General features: G+C 32.5%; 1 long non-coding RNA gene across 1 annotated transcript; it reads right to left on the bottom strand.

Annotated features, from left to right (window-relative positions):
- Nucleotides 1-1,435: 1,435 nt before the first annotated feature.
- LOC145270963 (uncharacterized) lies at nucleotides 1,436-12,518 on the bottom strand. Its single transcript, XR_013865632.1, has 2 exons — nucleotides 12,417-12,518; nucleotides 1,436-6,953 (listed from the first exon to the last, which is right to left on the bottom strand). It is a non-coding gene; the product is annotated as an uncharacterized LOC145270963 (long non-coding RNA).
- Between the last annotated feature and the right edge of the window lie 11,573 nt (nucleotides 12,519-24,091).

The following is a 24,091-nucleotide window of genomic DNA, read 5'->3' as shown; positions in this document are numbered from 1 at the left end:
ACATTGAGCTTCTTAAATAAGGATTGGTATAGATTATAAGAAAATATATTTCAACGGAACGATATATATATTCTCTTCTTTCTTCTCCCTATTTTTCTATTTATTTTTTTCTTTTTCTCTCTCTCTCATCCTTTCCGCCAACCTCCCCTCTCCTCTCTTATTCACCATATTATTCTCTCCCACTCTCCCCTTCTTTCTATTATTTTTACTCTTCCCCAACCCTGACCCTAACCCCCTCCCCCACTCCCCCTTCTTTCTATATTATTCCTTCCCTACTCTATCACGGTTACATGATTTCATCATTATCGCTTTCACATCACTCCCTCTCTCCCTCAAATCTATTCACTATCCTGTTCTATTCAATTCATCTATTTTTTATTTTTAAAAAGGTTTATTATTTATTAGAAAGTTTTATTTTCAGAAAGTTTTTTAATTAAAAATGGGCCCATAAGAAAGGAAAAATTCCTGTAAAATGAGACCAAACATGGCGTATTGCTACTTGGACGTAAGGTGCTACTAATTGGAATCATATCTAACATGGGATTGTGGAGAGCTTACCAGTGAGATGCCCATTCACATTACATTTAAACTTCTGCATATCATTACACCCAGGGAATTAGGAATCATGGGAAGCGGGTTCAAAAGTCAAGGGGAATTCTACTACAATATAAGGATTGTCGGCACCTAGAGGCTTCAACATTGAAGGGTTGGGATTTTTCTGCTTTCGCATCATTCGGGAGATTGTACATCGAGGGTTCACAAGTGCTATTTAATCAGAGCACATTCAATTAAAGAAGTTACAAAATTGGCAAACAGATGCAACATTCCAGCGATGTGACAGGGGCTGGAGCATGGCAGATAGTGCGGATTCTATTAGATTTGAAACTCTTTTTGGATCATGTCTAATAGGTAAAGACTAGTGGTAGACTTATCAACTTAGATGTGACAACAATACTCTGCATGGTAGAGATATAGGATATATGGGAAATATTAGGCCGACAAGTTTGAAAAATGGATTGTCAGGTAATATGTTTTTAGTTATGGTAATAGTTTATAGTTTTTTATGATTGTTAAAGGAACGAAGCTTAGTCTTAGTAGCATTACCTGTTTTTATTCATTTGCGGTTCCATTCCTCTATAAACTGGACGTAGTTTTCTAATGCCTCTGCTATTACTTTTGATATGTGTACATTCGTTTTCCCCTCATGTCTATTATAGTGAAATTACAAAACTGATGAAAATATTCTTGAAATTTCACATTACTAAATCAGATAAAAAAACTATTTTTCAACCTTGAAAAGAATTGTAAAAATTCGAAGGAACACAATGAGTTCTTAAAGAAACTAGCATTGCTTTCAATTGAAAAAATATACTTCACTAATACACAAGATGTCAAGTTGAAAATGATCTTTTCTTACAAATTAAAACAATAAGAATTATGCAAAATAAAATATTTATTTCTATATAAGATTCTATTAAGCTTATATATTTTATATGTATGCATATATATGTATTTTTATGCTTTAATTTTACAAAATATCGAAACAATAGGTAAACCTTTTTCTGGAGCAGTGTAACAGAGTACTCATGAGAAAATCAGCAGCAGCTATAAGATAGCTGGCTTGCTATTTTATATTGCCTTTAACCTTAATCACTACCGGTTTTGAAGAACTGTTAAGGTTATGTGCGTAATTGGAACAGATTATCTCTTTTCGGGGAATCAGATGAGGGGGGTAATGTTTTGTGAAACTGGATTTTTTTTAGATAAATTGAAGTTGTGTCTAATATTGCTGGTGTGGTAGACCTTTGTAAAAAAATCCGATCTTCGTTCTGTCGACAGAACCATTTTTATTTTTTATCGCCACCGAGTTATTAATTTGTTTTACATGGACATGCTTGTGTTTTGAACATATATAAATAAATGGAGGCGTTATCAAGCGTTCAAACAATTATTTTGCCATCCGAAAACTTTCATTTTTATCTTTTATTCTATTAACAAGTTTTTGAATCGGATTAATTAATTTTGTAAAATGTCCGTTTTCATCTTGTACTAGATAATGTTGTATGGTCTTTACTTCCGGGTATTGCATCCTTATTTTGGAGAGTGGATGTGTTTGCATTTTATCATCTTAATTACTGTTAAGTTGAAGGGAGTGCAGAGAGTACAACCCAGGCTATGATAACGTAATTGTGTGAAATTGGCAATACCCATATGTGCAGATCGAAATATAAATTGGATAAGATTATAAAAATAATAATTAGAAAATCGAAAGAAGAGAAGAAACATTAGAAAACCGAAATAAGTAATTGTATTAAGAGAAGAAACATTTCTATCTAAAAAATAACTAGGATTAAAAATATGAATTCATCTGTAACATTATTAGATTTTAATGGAATTTGTCTTTCTATTTCGATTGTCTTTATTCTTTTAGATAATCATGGATACATGTTTCGTCATCTCTAACTCTTATGTGTGATTAAAGACCGAAACTGTAGTTGCTCTCTACCGGTTGCACAAAAAAAACTGGTTCTGAAACTTGAATGAAGTTCTTCATCTTATCCTCGTTCACGCTGTTTATAAAACACGTGATTTGGAAAGAGGGATTTGAAGAGACAGCAAAAAAACATATGGAAGAGCACACTAACCTGAAAAACATTCATGTGAATCCCCCCCGCATTTAACGGTGGAAGTTATTTCAAGGTATTAGCAATAATTATAAGCAATTGGTGATGGTAAAAGTCAAGTATATGTTTTGTTTCATGAATGTATTATCCCAGGCATTATCTACTTATTTCGAATCACAAATTTTATATAATTGCGTGAAGTATGGCGAGGGTACAAAGGTTGTTTGCAGCTGTTGATTAATTTGGCATTCTAAGAGGTTAATTCTAAATATGAGTTGACCTTGTGTCTAACTTACGCCATAGAAAGCAGATGAACAAATCAGACTTTCGTGGTATTATTTCAATGTAGTGTTTGTTCTGTCCTAGAAGGATCTGCTCGCAGGTAAAACCTCGTAATGTGTGATTTTTCTATTGCAGCATTTATTCGATTTTCAGAAAGATAGATTCCAATTATAAAATATGCCACTCTGTGAGGCTTTGGTTGGTTGATTGTTTTTGTTTTACGGCATATCTACCCTTTTCGAGTTATTTAATTCCGCTTTGTGAGGCATGTGAATAAATGTAGATTATAAATTTATTCAATTTTCGGAAAGATAGATTCCAATTATAAAATATGCAACTCTGTGAGGCATGTGAATAAATGTAGATTATAAAATAGAATTAAATTGTTGAATGTTGTTTGTGCAAAAGGTTTTAACGACATATAAGCTATATATGATGAATCACATTCCACCACAAAATTATGACCATGACGTTTTTAAGGTGATTAAATTTCTTTTTGTGTGTACGGATGGGAGTGCTATATTTGAGGATTTCAAAACAAACAACTTAGCATAGTACTTTTGTATACTTTGTAGTGGTGATTAATTCCTTTCGTCATTTTCAAATGCAAGTTAGTTCTTACAAGAATTTATTAACTCAAAATATTCATAATCGAAAATTGTTTAAAACTAGAAAAACCACATTCTTAATCTTATATATTGAGAACATACGCCTATAAAAAATTTGTTATTTCTTATGAATTTTGGTGAGGGTTACAGTCGTACAACTCATAATAACCTGTTGCTTACCAGAAATATGCTGCAGGTGGCGTGATTAAAAGTTTCCCTAGATAAACATATGAGAAATGTGTCACATGATATGGCAAAGAAGTATCTCATGTATTTGAGGATAGAAAAGAGTTTCCAATCTGAATCTAGAAAGAATATTGAAAGAAGAAACACATTTTTTAATGCCAAATTACGTAAATACATGGAAAAATAAAAAATGCAGAATAAAATACTTAATCAAAAGTTAAATTAATAAAAGAATCAATTCGAACATTTTGTTAACTTTATTTCACGTTTGCAGGGATGTGACCTTGCATTTTTTGGATGTTGTCAATCTAAGAGCTTCCAATGCATAAACTGGGCCTTGGTCTCCGAATCATTCTTTAGAAAACTTTTGACTCACATTCTTTGCACATCTCCAAATTAATTCTAGAACAATCGACACATGTCATAATCACGTCCCACACCAGTTCTCATTATATAAGTTAAGCAACGTTGAGTCTGGTCACTAACAGAGCAGTGACTATTTAGGAATAGCAGACGCTATATGTAAAATGACGCCACCATCTCCCTGCAAGATTTGTGAAAACTTAATGTCATCATTTCCTCTGACAGGGATATACATACAACAGGAGACTGTTTGTAAATTTCATATCATGAAACTTTGAGAATAAAAACTTTGTTTATTTAAAGAAAATTATTAACACAATCAAAGGATTATTTTATTTTGTTTCGTTAGAGAAAAGCCACATACATTACAAAAATATAGCATTTCGATTTTTCTTATTTTACTTTGTCATAAAAATCAAAATATACTTGGCTAGCATGTGTGCATGCTTCAAAAGGTCAGTCTTGTAACAAAAACAGAAAAAAAAGAATAAAACAGTTCTCCAATGGGTTTTATGTTAGATGGTCACTTAAGCGACGTAGACTGTCACATTCTTATGCAAATGATAAAGGTGAATAAGTTTTCACAAAAGAATGTCGAATTGACCCGATAAATTGTTAGTTAAACCATATACTTTAGTTAGTTTGAAGAGATCCTCTTGGAACTTACACATGATTTTATTACGATATTAATTAATACCCAGAGAAAATTTATAGACAGTTATTATCCATGCTATTGCTTCGTTGCAAGTGTTTAGTGTTCTAAGCATTGTGTTAAAAATATTTATAACGATTTGTCATGAGGCTAGCTTGTAGATTTCATATAGTTTTTTTCTTTTGTTTCAATTTTCTCCAAAGTTCTCAAAAATGAAGGGGTTCCTACCTACAATAAATCTTTCTTTTTATTAAAAGAACCAGAATGTTGTTTGTCTCTTTTTTAATGTAATATATTTCAATCGAGAAATTAATTCTCATACATTTCAACCGAGAAATCATTTCACCAAATATATTTGTCAGTTTTTAAAATTCTTTTGTCTAATTCAGTTGCTCTTATAATTACTACAAAAAGAAACTTTCCAAACATTCCAGCTTTTTTCTATCTTATTAAAAGCAGTGGTAATCGAGCTTTCATTGTGAGCAGTCATTATAATTCTATCCTGATCATAGTGAAGGAATCCTCTTTAAAGCCAATCTGTAAAACCTTCCTTACTTATATAATAATAATAATTCCAGAAAAAACTTAGCACACTATTGTTTGGTAGCTTTTCCAATTTTTTTAAATATAATGTGTGGAGTATTTTGAACTATTATTTTTATTTTTGTAGCTGCTCTGTTAAGTAAAGTATCATTAGGAACGCCCCGTATGTGTTTTCATATGACTCAACAAATTTCAATCGGATGCAAAAGGCGAACCACATAATTAACAAGAATGTGGTTTCTCTCCTGAATGTGTTATCATATGATTCAATAAACTTGACTTTTGTGCAAAAGAAGAACCACATACTTTACAAGAATGTGGTTTCTCTCCTGTATGCGTTTTCATATGATTCAACAAACTTGACTTCCATGCAAAAGAAAAACCACATACTTCACAAGAATGTGGTTTTTCTCCCGTATGTGTTTTCATATGATTCAACAAACTTGACCTCCATCCAAAAGAAAACCCACATACTTCACAAGAATGTGGTTTCTCTCCTGTATGTGTTTTCATATGACTCAACAAATTTGATTTCAATGCAAAACAAGAACCACATACTTCACAAGAATGTGGTTTCTCTCCTGTATGTGTTTTCATATGACACAATAAATGTGACCTCCGTGCAAAAGAAGAACCACATATCTCACAAGAATATAGTTTCTCTCCAATATGTGTTTTCATATGATTAAACAAACTTGCCTTCCATGCAAAAGAAGAACCACATACTTCACAAGAATGTGGTTTCTCTCCCATATGTGTGGTCATATGACGCAACAAATTTGACTTCTGTGCAAAAGAAGAACCACATACTTCACAAGAATATGGCTTCTCGCCCGTATGTGTTTTCATATGACTCAACAAACTTGACTTCCATGCAAAAGAAGAACCACATACTTCACAAGAATGTGGTTTCTCTCCCGTATGTGTTTTCATATGACTCAATAAATGGGACCTCTGTGCAAAAGAAGAACCACATACTTCACAAGAATGTGGTTTCTCGCCCGTATGTGTTTTTATATGATGCAACAAACTTGAATTCCATCCAAAAGTAGAACCACATACTTCACAAAAATGTGGTTTCTTGCCTGTATGTGTGTTCATATGACGCAACAACGTTAACTTCAGTGCAAAAGAAGAACCACATACTTCACAAGAATGTGGTTTCTCTCCCGTATGTGTTTTCATATGACTCAATAAATGAGACCTCTGTGCAAAAGAAGAACCACATACCTCACAAGAATGTGGTTTCTCTCCTGTATGTGTTTTCATATGACTCAATAAATGTGACCTCTGTGCAAAAGTAGAACCACATACTTCACAAAAATGTGGTTTCTCACCTGTATGTGTTTTCATATGACGCAACAACGTTGACTTCAGTGCAAAAGAAGAACCACATACTTCACAAGAATGTGGTTTCTCTCCCGCATGTGTTAGCATATGATGCAATAAATTTGACTTCCATGCAAAAGAAGAACCACATACTTCACAAGAATGTTGTTTGTATCTCATGTTTTCTTGCATCTGATTCCACAAAAGTAGGAATGTAATAAAGTGTGTGATGATAGGCACGCTAATAAATTTCAACTTTGGAAAATTTATATGAAGAAATTCATAATTATTTTTACGATTTTTAAATCAACAATGCCGAAAAGTGCTTCTTATCCATTAATGAATTTCTTTTCATTGTTTCAAATTCTGAAAGTATAAAATAAATTTGAAAAAGTACATTTCATGTTGTAAAATTCAATTTATTATGTTGGTATTTATTAAAAAATATCCAAATATTTATTAATAATGAAATTAAAAAATAAATGAATATATTTTTAATTCAATACAGGTTTGTTTACAAAATTAATGTGTTTTTATTTTCCAACTGAAAGTAATAACGTTTTTTTTATTTTAGAGATAAGGATCGAGTCTTCATATTATTTGATTCTTCAGAATACTGTTCTCCACTTGGATGTTATTTTCACAACGTTTCTATGTTACCTCCGATCTTATTTGGGTGTATTTTGTCGAACTTGAGAACCTTTCTCTTGAACTCAAAAAATCTTTACATAATTCTGAATGGAACGTTTTATTTAGTACATGGGATTAGCATGCTCTCGTATTGGTAGCGATGACTGGGTAAAAATTCCTAAGTAATTTTTAATTCTATTTTCAATCTCACTGAGGATAAAAACTTCTTGCGTTCAGTAGTATGTAACCTACAACTAAATTTTACCAAGTACTCTAATCATAGCAACATATATTAGCATTATAGGTCCTAGCAGACAATCCTAGTATGAATTTTAAGAACTATTTTGTTTCTAGATGTTATCAGTATTCATTACTTCATATCATATATATATATATATATATATATATATATATATATAGACAGTTTTTATTGCATATTACTATATGTATATATATTATTATTAATGGTTCCTTTATCATGTTAAATAATATATAACCTTGCTTACTCTTCATTGTACTTCTCCATTTATAATTTTTACTTTATCCCATAATCGTAGATGATTTCACTTTTCCATCCATATATATTCTGCTATAACTAATTTTTCAATCTCTCCACATATTACAGCTTTTCAATGTTTTTCTAATTTTACTGTTAGTGAATGGCATGACTCACATTTGTATAATTTTCCACATTTACATGGAATCTTGTAGTCATGAGTTTTTCATAAGTGGCTTTCCATGAACATGTTTCTTTAGAATCGAATCACTCTTGAATACTATATTATATCTAGCTCTCTGTTGTATTGTTTTCTTAAACTTTCCACCTTATTTTGAGATTTTTATCAGTAGCAATACACATGAACGATAAAATGCTTAGGATAATCACACATTCCAAGGGGATTTTGATAAAATAGTCATATTTTACAAACCAAAGCATTTTAAGTCGTCAATATACCACTGTTTTGTTTTTTTTCAAACGAATTTATAAATGATAACGTGCAGTATATATTGCTCCCCACTAAACAAAATTTTTTTGTAAGTTACATATAAATGTAAAAAAAGATCTTTCCTTAAAAAAAGTGCAAATGATTTTTTCCCATAAAAATTATATTGGTGAACTGTCCTAAGACGCTACAATGGTCTTAAATGCTAAATCATTTTACATTAAATTCATGTGAAACCAACCCCCACTCAAAATTCTAAATTTTTTTTTGTTTCTATCAAATATCCAGGATGTTAACACATAATTTCCCTTAGCTCTATTCTCGATTAAGAGTAGGGATAAAATGTTAGTTTTTCCGTCATGACTGATTTGTCGCAAAGAATCTCAACACATGTGTGTGATAACAGTCATGGGTTGCTTAAGAAAATAGGAGATGAGGATGTACTTCAATTTAGGCGTTAGTAATAATTAGCAGTATTTTTTAAGCACTTACAGGAACCTGGACTGTGTGATAAAAAAGTTTAAGAACAGCTAATGGTTCCCCATTAATTGTAGAAGGGCTTGCTCGATTAAGAGTAGGGAATGAAAGTCAGTCTTTCTACCATAATTTCTTTGTTTCAGAGAATCTCAACACAAATGTGATAAAAGCTGCAAGTGGCTTAAGAAAAATGGGGTGAGGATGTACGTCAATTTAGGTGAAATGATGCAAGCAGATGTAATTGAACGATCGAATAGTCCATGGAGTTTTCTGATTGTGTAAGTAGAAAAAAAAGGATGGTAGTAAAATAGATGTAAAGGCTTTAAATAAAGTCATGAAGAAGTTTGCCTTCGTGTTACCGGTCATTGATGACATATTAGCCTTACTTGGGTCGGCAAAATACTTTGTAAACTTAGATCTGAAATCAGGTTACTCTCAGGTTTTATTAAATAAGAATGATAAAGAAAAAAACTTCATTTACCTGCAACTGAGGTTTATTTCACTTTAACATTATACCATTTGGTCTCGCAAACGCCCCGAGGATGTTTCAGCAATTAATGTCCATAGTTCTACAGGGACAGAAATATTATGCATTACCAGATCTGGATGATATTTTAATATTCTAAGATACGATGGAAAGTCACTTGGATCACATAGGGTACTACTAGTCATTTTACATAAGCACAACCTCAGGTTGAAAGTGATGTAGTGTGAGATTTTAGGAGAAGAACAGGATCTGGGGTTCAAAGTTAGTGAACAGAGTATATAGCCAGACCTGGAAAAAGTCAAAGTCGATAAAATCTCGACTCCAGCTACTGTGAGACAAGTCAGATCTTTCATTCGTATGACGTCATATTATTGTTGATTTACAAAAAAAATAATTTTTGCCTCAAATGATCCATGATCTGATATAAAAACAAATTTACTTTTTTATCTCATAATCTTATTGATATGCAAGAGAGATGGTACGTGAAATCGTTTTGTTTGAAACAAAATAGTTTTCATTGGATAAGAAAGTTGAGGGCTTATTGCTGTCATATGTTATGTTTTTATTAAATTAGGGAACAAAAGGCAGATAATGAAATTTTTAGATTTAAAGATGCGGATGCAGAACAAACAGTTCAGAGTGATGGGCTAGATAGTGTATTACTTGTCCCAACCTGACAATGAACTATTGATAAGGTAACATGTACCGTTGCATCCTAAAAAAGAGTGTTAGTACAGTACCATGACAATAATAGTTATGGAAAAGACTTTTCATGCTATAAAGCAAAAATATTTCTGGTCGTGTTTATTAAAGGAGGTGAATGAATATGTAGGAAATATATCAAATGTGCAAAACAAGAGATCTGAGGAAGCAGCAACCTAGGATGCAGAAGTGTGATCAGCCTCCTTTTCCTTTCATAAAACTGGTGTTGGCTATTTTGGGCCCTACCAAAGACACTTTTGGGTAACTAGGAGATAGTGATTTTCATCGATATGTATAGAGGTTGGCTGGAGACTTTTGCGGTTCCTGATAAGAAGGCAGAAACGGTAGTGCATCTGTTGTTGGATGAAATTCTCCCCAGATTTTGAGTACCACCCCAGCTGTTAAAAGATAATGGCCGGAAAATATTAACAAAGTCATGAAGAAGGTGTTGAAGGACATCAACATAAATCATGTGACCATGTCAGTTTATTACCAAACAAAGAAAGAAGTAGAAAGATTTCATAGGATGATGCATGACAGTTAAGCAAAAAAGATCAGGAACAATGAGTTGTCATGGGATTTATACATAAACCAAATGTTGGCAGCTGTCAGATTTCATGTGAGTGAAACAAGAAAATTCTAACCATACTACTTGTTCTACAAAAGAGACGTGATCTTGTAGTTAGATAATATATAATGCCTTGTAAAGTATACTATGATGATGAGTAACACGAGATTGCTCTAAAAAAGATGCATCGATCTTTTACTTTGGTAAGGAATAACATTCAGGAAGTTAGAAAAAAACTGATAGAGAACAAGAATAAGAAAATAAAGTCAGTAGATTTTAAGATTGGAAATCTGGTTTTTTATAAGAACCACCAGAAGGCGCATGTGGAACATCTGTGGGTAATGTTGATTGAGGAAAGTTCAATGAGTTGGATAGTGATTGAGCCACAGAACAAACTGATATCCCAATATGGAGAAGTCAACATCAATGGGAAAAGCCGTTAATGGATCGTAGAGTCATGACATATAGCATTACATCGAAAATTGCAAATAATTTGGAAACAAATTATCTGCTGTATCATCGTTTGTGGATGTCCAAGACAGTAAAATATAATATTAAGGAGTCTACATCAACGAGAAAGGTCGTTGATTGATTGAAGAGTCCTGACACATAACATGGCATAAAAAATTGCCAATAATTTGGACACAAGTTATCTCCTATTTGTACCTATTGTGGATGTCAAAGACAATAATCGGATCGATTTAGAAAGGCCTAGGGTTGGTTCAGAGTTTGGAAGTGGGGAAGAGGAACCAGAGAGAGGGATTCATTAGGTTGGGTGAGATCTATATTCTGTGTTTAAAAAATATTCCTTTCTTAGGATTCGTTTTATACGTGACACTTTGGAAGATGATTTCGGCTAACCATTTTGACAGAGTATGTGAAGCGTTTGGAATGAATTATGAAAGAAAAGATTATGAGAAAGACAAAAGAAATGAATTTTTTCTTGTTTATAAACTCAAACATGGAAGTCATCAAGTGTCATATACTGATGTTAATTTTAAATTATCAGATGATATTTACCATGCATAGGGCGTTCCTCATATTCAGACATTTAAAAAAAAAAGAAACTTATTCTTGGAAAGAAAAAATTTAGTTAATAAGACAATAACGAGTTTTCAAATATTAAACAATGTAATTCCTTATGTTATGATTGGTGGCCGCCACTGATAACATAAAGAATTACTTAGCTCAATATCCATAATACTACTTGTTTGCAGCAATTTTTAATGTGGTATTCGTTTTCAGCATACCCTAAAACCTTCAGAATTCGTCATGGTAAAGATGACTATTAAGGTGGAAAGTAAGTTACAATTTACCAAAACGGCATTCAGGCAACCCCTCCCCCGAAATATCACCATGTGGCCAGAAAGTGGATGCTCATTTTACATTAAATTTATATAGAAACGTGAACCTCAATTTTCGAAAAAATACTTTCCTCGTGTCATAAAAACTAATTCTCTGCACCACTTTTGAAGTATTTATTCATTTTCAGCATCCTTGAAAACCTATAAAAGTCGTCATTCTAAAGAATATTTGTAATTTTTAAAGCTTTTAGAAATTGACCTTTTTTTATGTTTAAGTCATTAGTGAAAACAAAATCTGATTTTTTTTTTACTTGTAAAACATTTAAAAATTATTATTTTATTTTTATTTATTTATTTATTTTGTAAACGATAGAGAAGTTTTTTTATGTTTAAGTCATTATTAAAAACAAAAACAATCGACAGCGAAAAATTTTCAATGATAAATCAATATTTTCATTAGGATTTTTTTTTTCTGATTTCATGTTTCAATAAAGACACAGGGAAATTAAAGAACAAAAATCAAGAAAAATGTTATCAATTCTGTACGTGAATACGCATACAGAATTGACCAATATTGATAACATAAAGAATTACGTATTGACCTTTTTTTTTATGTTTAAGTTATCAATATTGAAAACAAAATCTGATCGATAATAATCCGACGAAAAAAGATGAAAATAAAAAATACACATACGTGCGCCATGTAGTAATACTTACGTTTTTGTTTTATAATCTTCTTTCGATTAACTTTATCTGCTTTTATAAAGCAAACGATTTTTCAAATGTGATTGACTTTACAAGCTCAACTTAACATTCAAGATGACGAACGGAAGAGCAAGTTCGCAGAAAACAAAATTGAAGAGGAAAAATTAAAAAGGAAATCATTTCGAAATAGAGCCGATCTATTTGGTTAATATCACGGATAAAATTAGTATTATTTTATTTAACATTTTAATATTTACATGAGATAGAACAGATTACAAGTTTAATTTTTTAATTTTTATTTTTTGTTAATTCTCTAATTCGTTGCATTCGTTTAATGGCGGAAACTGATAGTTTTTAAAGCCGCATTTTCGTATTTTTATTTATTTATTTATAGATTTCCGATTATTTCTTGATTGTGTTTTTAATCTAAAGTTAATCTCTATGAGAAAAAATAATTAAAGAGATTAAATGTAAAAATTACAGGTGAAAAAAGTAATAATGAAAACTTATCACGGTGGAAGAAACTGACAAATTCATCTAAATTAAGAAGTTAAATACATTCTTTGTAAAACCCAAAAATCACTTGAAAAATAAATACTAGTTTTCTGTGACTATTTCAAAGATAGTAAAATATAGTTCGTCTCAAAGTTGTATCAAGAAGCAGAACTGGAAGTAACAATAAAAACATGAAATCATATCCTTCGGAAACGAAACGAAACGAAACTTCTTCCGTTTTATTTATTTATTTATTTATTTTTAATACTTCAAAAATTAGTTTTAATTATTTTCTTCTGTATCTTCACTTTTCACCGCAACAAAAAAAAAGTAGAAAAATATTTTGTAATAAAAAAAATATTAGTTGCATTCAAAATAATTTAAAATAACAATTCACCGTTTTGGGGAGTTTTGTTAAGAGAAGCCAACAAACAAAAAAAGTGACAAAGCAAGATAAGTTACTCTTCTACCTACCTGGATAAGTTATGTATTTTAATGTTTTTATTCAGTTCGATAAGTTACTCTTCTACCTACCTGGATAAGTTATTCATTTTAATGCGATAAGTTACTCTTCTACCTAGATAAGTAGGCCGATACAATTTTCAGATAATAACTTTATTCATCCAAAATGATGGAGGTCTGAAACATAATTTAATATTAACCGTTTTGGAGAGTTTTGTTAAGAGAAGCCAACAAACAAAAAAAAAAGTGACATGTTATGGAGGTCTGAAACATACAATGATATTATGATAACAAAAGAAGTGACATGTTATGGTAACATGGGTATAAAATGATTGAGGTGAAGCAGAATTAGTTGTAAGCCGTGCAGCATCTGCTTACATCGATGACATTTTTGTCAACGAGGACGTGCTGCCCGCGGCCCATGTAAGAGAACACCTAGCTACACATAAAGACAGATTCTGTCTGCGTATACTATTGGGTCTCGGACACACTAACGCAGCAAGCGAGATGCTTATTAGGAGGCAACTAAGCACTCTAAAGGAGCTTGTGAAAGAGTGGACGTGACGCTGGTTCCATCAGCACGAAACATTGCTGACCGATTGACACGAGTACCACAGACATGGTTTGAGGCAATGAAAAAGAAAAACAGGCCTGACCCGGTGATAGGCGTGGTTCACACAGACGAGCTGGATGAGAGTCAAATCATGGCTATTCACAAAGGTAGTGGACATCTGGGGGTGTGACGCACTACCTACTTTGTCAGGAGAAGTTGCCCAACCACGACAAAAGCAACCGTTAAAACGGTCATACGGAAATGTGAGGAATGTCAGTCCATTGACCCAGCGCCAGTCAGGTGGGAAAAGGGAACGCTGGAAGTTAACGAGAATTGGCAAAGAATTGGAATAGATATCACGCATTATAGCACCTTCCATTTTTTAACTCTGACAGACTGTGGTCCATCGTGTTTCTCCATTTGGAGGAAATTGGCAAGGCAGGACTCAGCAAGCATGATCCATCAGTTGGAAACAGTGTTCCTCGAGCGTGGCTCACCGCACGAAATCCTTTTAGACAATGACACGGCTTTCTGCAGCAACGCATTTCAAGCATTTGCACATAAATGGGGAGTTCACTTGCGATTTCGTTGTGCGTACGCTCCAGCCGGGAATGGCATAGCGGAGCGATGTCACCATACAGTGAAACGAATAGCGGCTAGAATGCGCTGTTCTATACAGGAAGCTGTCTACTGGTATAACATCACACCAAGAGATGACCCATCTCCCTTCACTGCACCTGCCAACAGGATTTATCGATACGAAGTTCGAGTAAAGGAGACCAATCTCGCAACTGTGTCTGCAGATCCCAAGGACAGCTTTTACCAGGTTGGAGATCGCGTGTGGGTCAAAAGACCGCAAAATCGATGTACCACGAGGTTCGGCAAGGGTGAGGTGACCAAGGTAATCAGCCCTCAATCGATTTTGGTGGATAGTGTGCCTTGCCACGTGAAAGATCTGCGCCCTCGCCATTATGTTGTTACATCAAAGGAAGAGGAAGACAGTACAATGTCTTCTGAACGAGCAGAGAGTATAATGCAGGACGATGAAGAGCCATATAATGCACATACGGAAGAAGCGGAAGAGGGACCATCCGTCTTGCCTTTATGAAGGAGTACCTGACAAAGACGGATACTGCCTCCCTGTCCCTGCCCTGATTGTAAAACACCGCCTATGGAACAAGCTGGCAACAATAACGGTGGTAATGAGGAAGATGACAGGGAGGAAGTGCTGCTTCCAGTTCTTTGAAGAAGCACCTGGCAAAGAAGACTGTCCCCATGCCCCGTTTGTGATCATGAGATCAGGGGGGAGTGTAGCAAAATTAGCAGTAACCAAAATGATAAATAGAGCTTACCTCGGATACGTCTGTTTTGGGTTGAGCGAAAGAGAGAGTTCCAAGATGGCTTCCATGGGCTTTTATTAGCGTTTACCCAATGTGATTATCGTCGAATCACGTCTGCTCTTGCGCGATTATGCAAATATGTCGTTCCCGGTCGCTATAAAGGCAGGACACTGGAAAGGAGAGGGGGCGTTCTGCAGATTGTGTGTAGGTGATTCTGGCGAGGAGATTGTGCTTGTTACGACCCACGTGTCTGCGAGAAGCGAGTTTTTGTTCCGTCTGTTTTTAGTTGTTTTTTTTTTGTTTTGCCTACTACATATTTGTTTCATGAGGTCTGAAACATACAATGATATTATGGCAACATCAGTATAAACATAACAATTCAATTATCTGTTGGATAAATCTAAGATGCACTAATGGATGGATTATGATTATGTAATACACTATCCTCTATATGCTAAGTTTTTTTTATTCTGCAATCCTCAAATATAGCAAGTTCATCCATTCACAAAAAATAAATATAATTACCTTAAGAAATTCATTGGTAATAATTTTGTGGTGGAATGTGATTTATCAAATATAGCTATTATATAGTTAAAACCTTCTGCACACCAGAAAGTTTTACTTGTGAGCAGGTCCTTCTAGGACAGAAAACTTGCTAATTTCCATACACGCTTTAACGGTTGACGCTAACATTTTCACAAGCCAGAAAGAAAGACCAATATCAAATTAACTAATTATTTCTTAATCAGTTTTTCATCGTTAGTCTTAAGGACAAGAATTGTGAGACACAGACGGACAGATATCTTCTCTGTCTCCGTTCTTGATTCAGACTTCCTGGAAATTCTCTTCTATTTTCAAATATGTGAGATACTTATTTGTCATATCATGTGACACTTGCATTTCTTATGCGTTTTTCTAGGGAACAAAACTTTCAATTATGCCACCTGCAGCATGGCGCATTCCCGTTTGCCAACAGGTTATACTGAGATGTATGACTAATCCACGCCAAAATTCATACAAGTTTACAGATCCTAATATATATATATGCTTATTTTCCAGTTCATAACAATTTTCGTTGGTTAGGAATATTTTGAGTTATCACGTTCTTGTGAGAACTAACTTGTTTTTGGAAATAAGGGTAGGAATTAATTATCACTACAAAGTATAAGTAGGTACTATGCTAAGTTGTTTTTTCTGCAATTTTAAAATATAGCATGCTTATCCACACACACAAAATGAAATTTAGTCACTCTAAGAAACTTCTTGATAATAATTTTGTAGTGGAATGTGATTCTTTGCTATGGAAAGCACAGAAAATAAAAATGTCAAAAAAAAGTTAAAAGTGTTTATTTATTTGTTTTGCACTTCGATGGGGTCGACAGACGAGAGGAAGAACGAAATGACAACGCCTTCTATAACATTACAATTCATTGTATATAGTTTATATATAGTTTAAACCTTCTACACAACATACAACAATTGAATTCCATTTCAATATCTGCATTTGTTCATATGCCTCACAGAGAGGCACATTCATTTTATAATCGGAATCTAGTTTTGAAAAATGAAACAAATGCTGTTATATAAAAGAACCACATTCGCCTTCTGACAGCAGAAAGTCTGCGAGCAGCAGATGCTTCTAGGACAGAACAAACACTACGGTGAAATACTACCACAAAAGTCTGATTTGTTTATATTAGGCACCGCCAAAAATGGCCGCAAAATCAAGTTGTTGTTGTTTTTTAAAATTACATTTATTAAAATCCATTATTTCTGAGTAACTTTTTTTCCAGAAAGATAAAACCCTGAATTTTATCATATAGAAAACAGAATAATGTAAAACTTTTTCTACTATTTTTAATTCAATTTTAAATGTTAAATTTTCCCAAAAAGTTAACAATTGACATTTTTTTGTCTTGCACAAAAAACGTACATAAATATTTAAAAAAAAGGTTTTTAAAATAATTTATTTATTTATTTATTGTCTAACTAAGATTTATGATGATTTTCTAAGAGAATATGCAAAAATATTCTAATATAAGTACCTGAATTTCAAATAATTCCGCTTATTCATATAGGTAACCAGATATTTCGCGTCGATGTAGAGTCTAGATCGACTCTGTTTACGTTTTGCGTTTGATAAGAAGAAAACTATGGAAGACCAAACAGGCCAAAAAAACTTATTTTTCAGTGACGAAAATTTCAATGTATTATTAAGCTGAGGCTGGCCAGTACCAGAAGGGTGACCATTTGTATGAGTTTGGTTTTTAATGTGTATGTGTGTGGGGGCCAGGCTCCCCAAAATGGGGGGGGGGCAATTTAAAGCAGAATAAAAAAAATTATTTCAGCGCGTTTGGTCCACCGTAGTCGAAAGGCGGCAAACGTTTTCAAACGGGATCGAAAAAAAATGATGCTATTTTTAACACAAAGGGCACAATATTTATCGAATTTTTTTTTATCGATTATTCAAAGCATGCCCTGTTTAATAATGGTCATGCATTATTCGGCTCGCTAAAAAAAAAATTGTTAATTTATTTATCAAAAAATTTAAAATGGCTTTTTTCGTATAAATATTAAAAAAAAATTTTTTTGTTTTGCTTAACTTAAATTAATTATTTTACTTAACATATTCACCGAATTTCACACTTCAAAACTCAAAAGCGGGATAATTAAACACAATCGAAGTTCTGATATTCAGACGTCAAAATAAGGTATGCAAACAATTTTTTTTTATCTATAATTCTGTCCCTTACAACAACATAATATGTTTTGTTCAGTTTCAGATGATTATTTTAAGCATATTTGTTCCCACTTCAAAACAAGGGGGGTTTTGTAAGCAATATATATATATATATATATATATATATATATATATATATATATCGTTTATGAAAAATAAGTACACTGTTATAAAGTTCATTCTTCTCCTAATAATCGCTGAAAATTTCGTATTGATCGGATAATTACCTCATTTTTGATAGATTTTTAAAAAGACGGCCCGTCAAAAAGTACTGACCTGGTCCCCCCCCCCCAGTTTTTGCGGTGCCTAGTTTATATGCTTTTTACGGAATAAGTAAGACACAAGATCAATTCATATTCAGAATTATGCTCTCAACAATGTCAAATTAATCCAGCTGCAAACAGTCTTCTTAGTAACCTTGCTATACTTCACGCAATAAATAATATAAATTTGTGATCCGAAATAAGTAGATAATGCCTGGGATAATGGATTGATGAAGCAAAACATATACTTGAGTTTGGCTTTCACCAATCCCTTATAGCTATTGCTAATCTTTTGAGAAACCTCTCCCGTGGAATGCGGACGAGGCTTCCAATGTTTTGCTAGCGTGCTCTTTTACTTGCGTGCTGACTCTTCAAATACTTCTTTCTGACTTACGTCGTGTGAAAGAGAATAAGATGAAGAGCTTCATTCAAATTTCTTTCATTGTCACAAACAGTTACATTTGCTCAACTGCTAGGTGTATCAAAAGCGGCCATTAAAAATGACGTCATAAGGACTAATAATTCAACTTACTATATTTTCGAAGCTTATAACTAATTGAAAAATGTAAACCAAACCCTTTTTTTTCAATTAAAAGAGCAAAGACCAAATTTTAAAAAATAACAGGCAAATTATGCAATATTTGTTTTTTTTTAAGATTTGAAGAAAATAAACGAGATTTAACTTATATCGATTTTAAAAATCGATATAAATTCCACAAAACTACTTACCTATAAAACATGCTATTGAATGTTTAGTTCCATTCTTCATTGTTCAGAATTTATCCATATTTATATTTTAAAATCCATTTAATTTTTAAATAAAATAATTTTTTAAACGCCTATTTAAAAATAAACGCCATGATGCAAACATTTTACATTTTTATCAAAACCGGGAGTAGTTCTTTTTTTTATTGTTTTGAATTACGGGTGGACAGAAGGAAGTAAAAACTACACGTTTGCCTTAGCCATCTAGCCTTGCACGTAAAGAAATTTGTGCCCCCATACATGAAAACTAGTCATATTTTAGTTTTAATTGTTTCCTTAAGAAAAACAAACAGTTCATGATTTTTTTTATTTTCTCAAAGAAATACACGAGTTTTTCATTTAATATATTTAAATACCACTTTATGGAGTGATTTTTTTTAATATCTAAAAAAAAAAAACATTGACTGAAATAGAAATAATTTTCGTAATAAAGCGAAACTTTCTGTGCAATATAAGAAGATTATATCTAAATACATTCGGGAAACATTTCATTTCCTTAAAAAAAAATAACAAGAAAACAACGTGGTTTAAAAAAGGTTTTAAACTTTTGACTTTACAGGTGAATTTGCGCAAAACTATTCTTTTTTGTTTTAAATTTGAATATATTATTTATTCATGTTTTATCTTCAATTTGTGATATATGAAACTTTGGTACATAAGTTAATAATTAAAATTTTTATAAGCAGTTCAAAATGGCGGATGTGAATTTAAAAAAAACGTATTTCTAAAATATTATATTTGATTTATTGGAAAGAGCATAAAATTTCACATTGATCCTGAAAATGTTGTAAAAATTTACCCAATAGAAAAGTTTTGATAGATTTTTAAAGTTTAAAAATTAAAAAAAAATTAACTCGTAAAATTCAATTGATTTCATTACGTAAAATAATGTCTGCATGAAATGGCGCCGGCACTTTTAAAACACTGTTGTTGTTTTTTTAAATAAAAAATAATATTTCTATTATTTTTTAAACAACTATAATAGTTTATTTTGGAAGTATATTCCATAAAGAAAATGAACAACACACTTTAAAAGAGAAAGTACGAGTTTTTTATATTTTATCCGCAATTTCGTGCTAGGGGTGTCAAAAATTCCCGCCAAATCCTGATACACATAGTAGAGTGCTATGTGCCAACAATTGAAGTTTCAGTCTTTAATCTATGTACGCTTAGCCACACATAAGACTTAGAGATGACGAAACATGTGTCCTGGGAGATTTAACAGAATAAATACATTTAATCGAAACGGAAAGACAACTTCCATTAAACTATAATAATGTTACAGATGAACTCCTATTTTTAATCTGAGTTAATGTTTTGTTAGTAATGTTTCTTCTCTTAATAAAATTACTTTATTTGATTTCTAATTATTATTTTTATAATTTTATTCAATTTATATTTCGATCCATGCATATGCGAATTGCCTATTTCACACAATTATGTTATCATAGCCTGGGTTGTACTCACGGCACTCCCTTCAACCTGACAGCAGCTAAGACGATAAGATACAAAAACATCCACTCTCCAAAAGAATGATGCAACACCCGGTAGTAAAAACCATACGACATTATCTAAAGCAAGGTGAAAACGGCCATTTTACAAAATTAATTAATTCTATTTAAAAACTTGTTAAGACAATAACGGAACAAAATGAAAGTTTTCGGATGACACAATAATTGTTTAAACGCTTGACAACGCCTCCATATATTTATATACGTTCAAAACACAAGCATGCCCATGTAAAACAAAGTAATAACTCGGTGGGAATATAAAATAATAGAGCAGTTGTTAACTGTTGAGACATTATGTTGAACAAAGATGTCGGCGTAGTTCAGATCAGATCCTGAGTGTAATTGGTAGCAACCAAGATGACGGCCAAGAATCAACTGCGGTCCGTGACATAGTCAACGGCGAACTGACTGAATCCAAAATTCGTCAATTTTTATAGTAACTTTGGAAGGTTTTCATTGGTTGGTAGCCAGTGATTATAAAAACGATTGGCGAATTCATTGGTTTCATACCCCACCACTTGTATTATAAAATCTTTATATCCCAAACCCCCTTTTCTTATGGCTTTTTATTAGTTTCTCATGGTATGATGTTCTTATGGTGAATGATGACGGATGTATACGCTGATGGATGTATAGTATGAATGTGGTATTGTGGTGAAAGTAGAGTGAATGTAGGAACTAGTTAGGTTAAATTAGTTAGCTTTAGACAAAGAAGACCGCTCTTCCCCCTCCCCCATGTTCGGCCTTGTGCCAAATTTTTCTTAAAATAATTTTTTGTATTTAATAAAAATAAATATTTACCTCCCCCCCCTCACTAGGAGTCAAAAACAGTTTACAGCAGTTCGTTCAAAAGAACGAAGGTCCGATTTTTTACACATGTCTACCGCACCAGCAATATTAGACACAACTGCTGCTGATTTTCTATTAAGTGTTCTGTTACACTGCTCTAGAAAAATTTTTACGTTTTTTTTTTCTTTTTTTGTTACAAGGTGGTCACCACTTATCAAGGCCCGGAAGCCACTCAGGGATAAGGTTATTGTAAGTACAGTACGTTAGTGTGGAGATTTAATAAAGTGTCTACTTAAGGGGCGGTTCATCAGGAATTTGTTTATGTTGGACTTAAAGACATCCAGGTTGTAGTCAGGTGGGAAGCAGGCAGACAGAACAGAGTTCCACAGGCGTGCACTTCTAAGAAAGAAGCTTTGTTCATGTAATCTACGTTTGGATTTAGGCCTAGATAAAGAGTGGGGAAAGTTTTTGATAGTGGATTCAGCTAGACGGGTGTTTCTTGTAAAAGATTGGCGAGGGGGACCAAAGATTGGAGTTCAGATGAGCACCTGCCATGGAAATAACGATAAAACAAAGACAGGCTTGCTACGTCTCTTCTGTGGGAGAGAGGTTGCAGGGAAGAGAAAAGTGCATCCCCACTAAGCTACAAAGTCTATTTTATACTCTGTCAAGGCAGGGTATGCTGTTTTTAGCAGCTCCTGCCCAGATATGGCGGCAGTATTCCATCCTTGGATGTACTTGGCTTTTATATAGATAGAGAATTGCATCAGTAGTGAGATATCTTCTGGAGCGGTAGAAGGATCCCACCATCTTTCCAGCGACCTTGGCAACAGACTTGATGTACGTGTTCCATTTAAGACCAGGAGTGAAGGTCAAGCCCAGAAGCTTGTAAAAACATGGGGCTTCTCCTAGACGAGAGCTATCCATTTCAGTTGATGCCAGATGGGGATCAGAGCGTTGATGATGTAAAGATAGGAGTTTGGTTTTAGATGCATTAAAGGTAACCAGCCAGGGCTTCCCGCAGTGAACCACTCGTCCGAGATCAGAGGAGAGAGAATCAGAGAGAGCTTTGTCGTTTACAGCCTTTGATGTGTTGCCGTAGTTGGTCGTGTCATCAGCATAGATGTCAAAGAATGATTTAAGTATGTGTTTAGAGAGATCATTGATGTAGATCAGGAAGAGAGTTGGGCCCAGGATGGACACTTGAGGGACTCCAGCATTAATACTTCAGGCCTCTGATTTTTGTCCATCTTATGAGCCTATCAGAGAGAAATGATTTAATGATAGAGAGAATATTTCCAGTTATACCGTAGCTGGAAATCTTGTGAAGTAAGCTTTTATGCCATACCTTGTCGAAGGCCTTTGATATATCAAGAGCAATTGCCCTAGGAAAATGAAAACAAACATGAAAATATATACATATGCATAAATATAAAAATATAGAAACTTAATAGAATCTTATATAGAAATAAATATTTAATTTTTCTTCATCTTTATTGTTTTAATTTGTAAGAAAAGATCATTTTCAACGTGTATTAGTGAAGAATATTTTTAAAATTAAAAGTAATGCTAGTTTCTTTCAGAACTGATTGTGTTCCTTAGAATTAAAAAAAAATCTTTTCAATGTTGAAAAATAGTCTTTTTATCCGATGTAGTCATATGAAATTTCAAGAAGATTTTCATTAGTTTTGTAATTTCACTATAATAGACATATTCAAAGTAGTCTATATATATAATTATAACACTTTAATTACCTTGTAACGGATGTTGTAACCCAACACCCTTTTTACAAAGACTAAATTTTAAAATAATAAAAGATTTTATAGAAAAATATGCAATATTATTTAAAATCGGTTTTCTTTAAAAAAAATTTCAAGAAATTCAATGAATTTTAACTTACTCCAATTATAATAAATATATATAAATTCCAAAAAAATCACTTACCTATAAACAAATACTAATGAATGGGTGCTTCCATTCTTCATTAAAAAAAATTGTCCATATTTTTATTTTATATACCAGGTACTTTTTAAATAAAATAATTTTAAGCAACCATTCAAAAAGACCGCGAGTTTCAAATCTAATAACATGTGGTCACAGAGCGTAGTTGCCTTCCTTTCTTCCAGTTGACAAATGCGGAGGCTGAAAAACGGCATAATTAATTATTTCAAAAAAATTAAAAACCACACATTATACCAAATATATTTCCTGGTATTAAATATATAAGCAAACAAACATTTGAAGTCCTATTATGTGTCTTATCTCCCCTTTGAATTTCTGACATGTGGTCACTGTCAACAATCAAATCAGTCAAGCATGGGTCACCGTATTTGAAAAAATGATCACATATTACTCATCAAATTTTACTTTCAAAAACGCCGAAAAATTTCCCATTTTTTTTTTCTCTTAAAGAATTATGAGTTTTTGCTTTAAAATATTTTATTTCTTTTTTATGCAATGGTTCTTTTTTTTTTAAATATTTTATTTCTTTTTTATGCAATGGTTCTTTTTTTTTTAATATTTTATTTCTTTTTTATGCAATGGTTCTTTTTTTTTAATATTTTATTTCTTTTTTATGCAATGGTTCTTTTTTTTAAATATTTTATTTCTTTTTTATGCAATGGTTCTTTTTTTTTAATATTTTATTTCTTTTTTATGCAATGGTTCTTTTTTTAAAAATATTTTATTTCTTTTTTATGCAATGGTTCTTTTTTTAAAAATATTTTATTTCTTTTTTATGCAATGGTTCTTTTTTTTTAATATTTTATT

This window comes from Euprymna scolopes, chromosome 46 (assembly GCF_053919585.1).
Source record: "Euprymna scolopes isolate OS-2025 chromosome 46, ASM5391958v1, whole genome shotgun sequence".
Classification (NCBI taxonomy): Eukaryota; Metazoa; Mollusca; class Cephalopoda; order Sepiida; family Sepiolidae; genus Euprymna; species Euprymna scolopes.
Note: the sequence above shows the minus strand (reverse complement) of the source record. Positions and strands in the feature narration are given on the sequence as shown.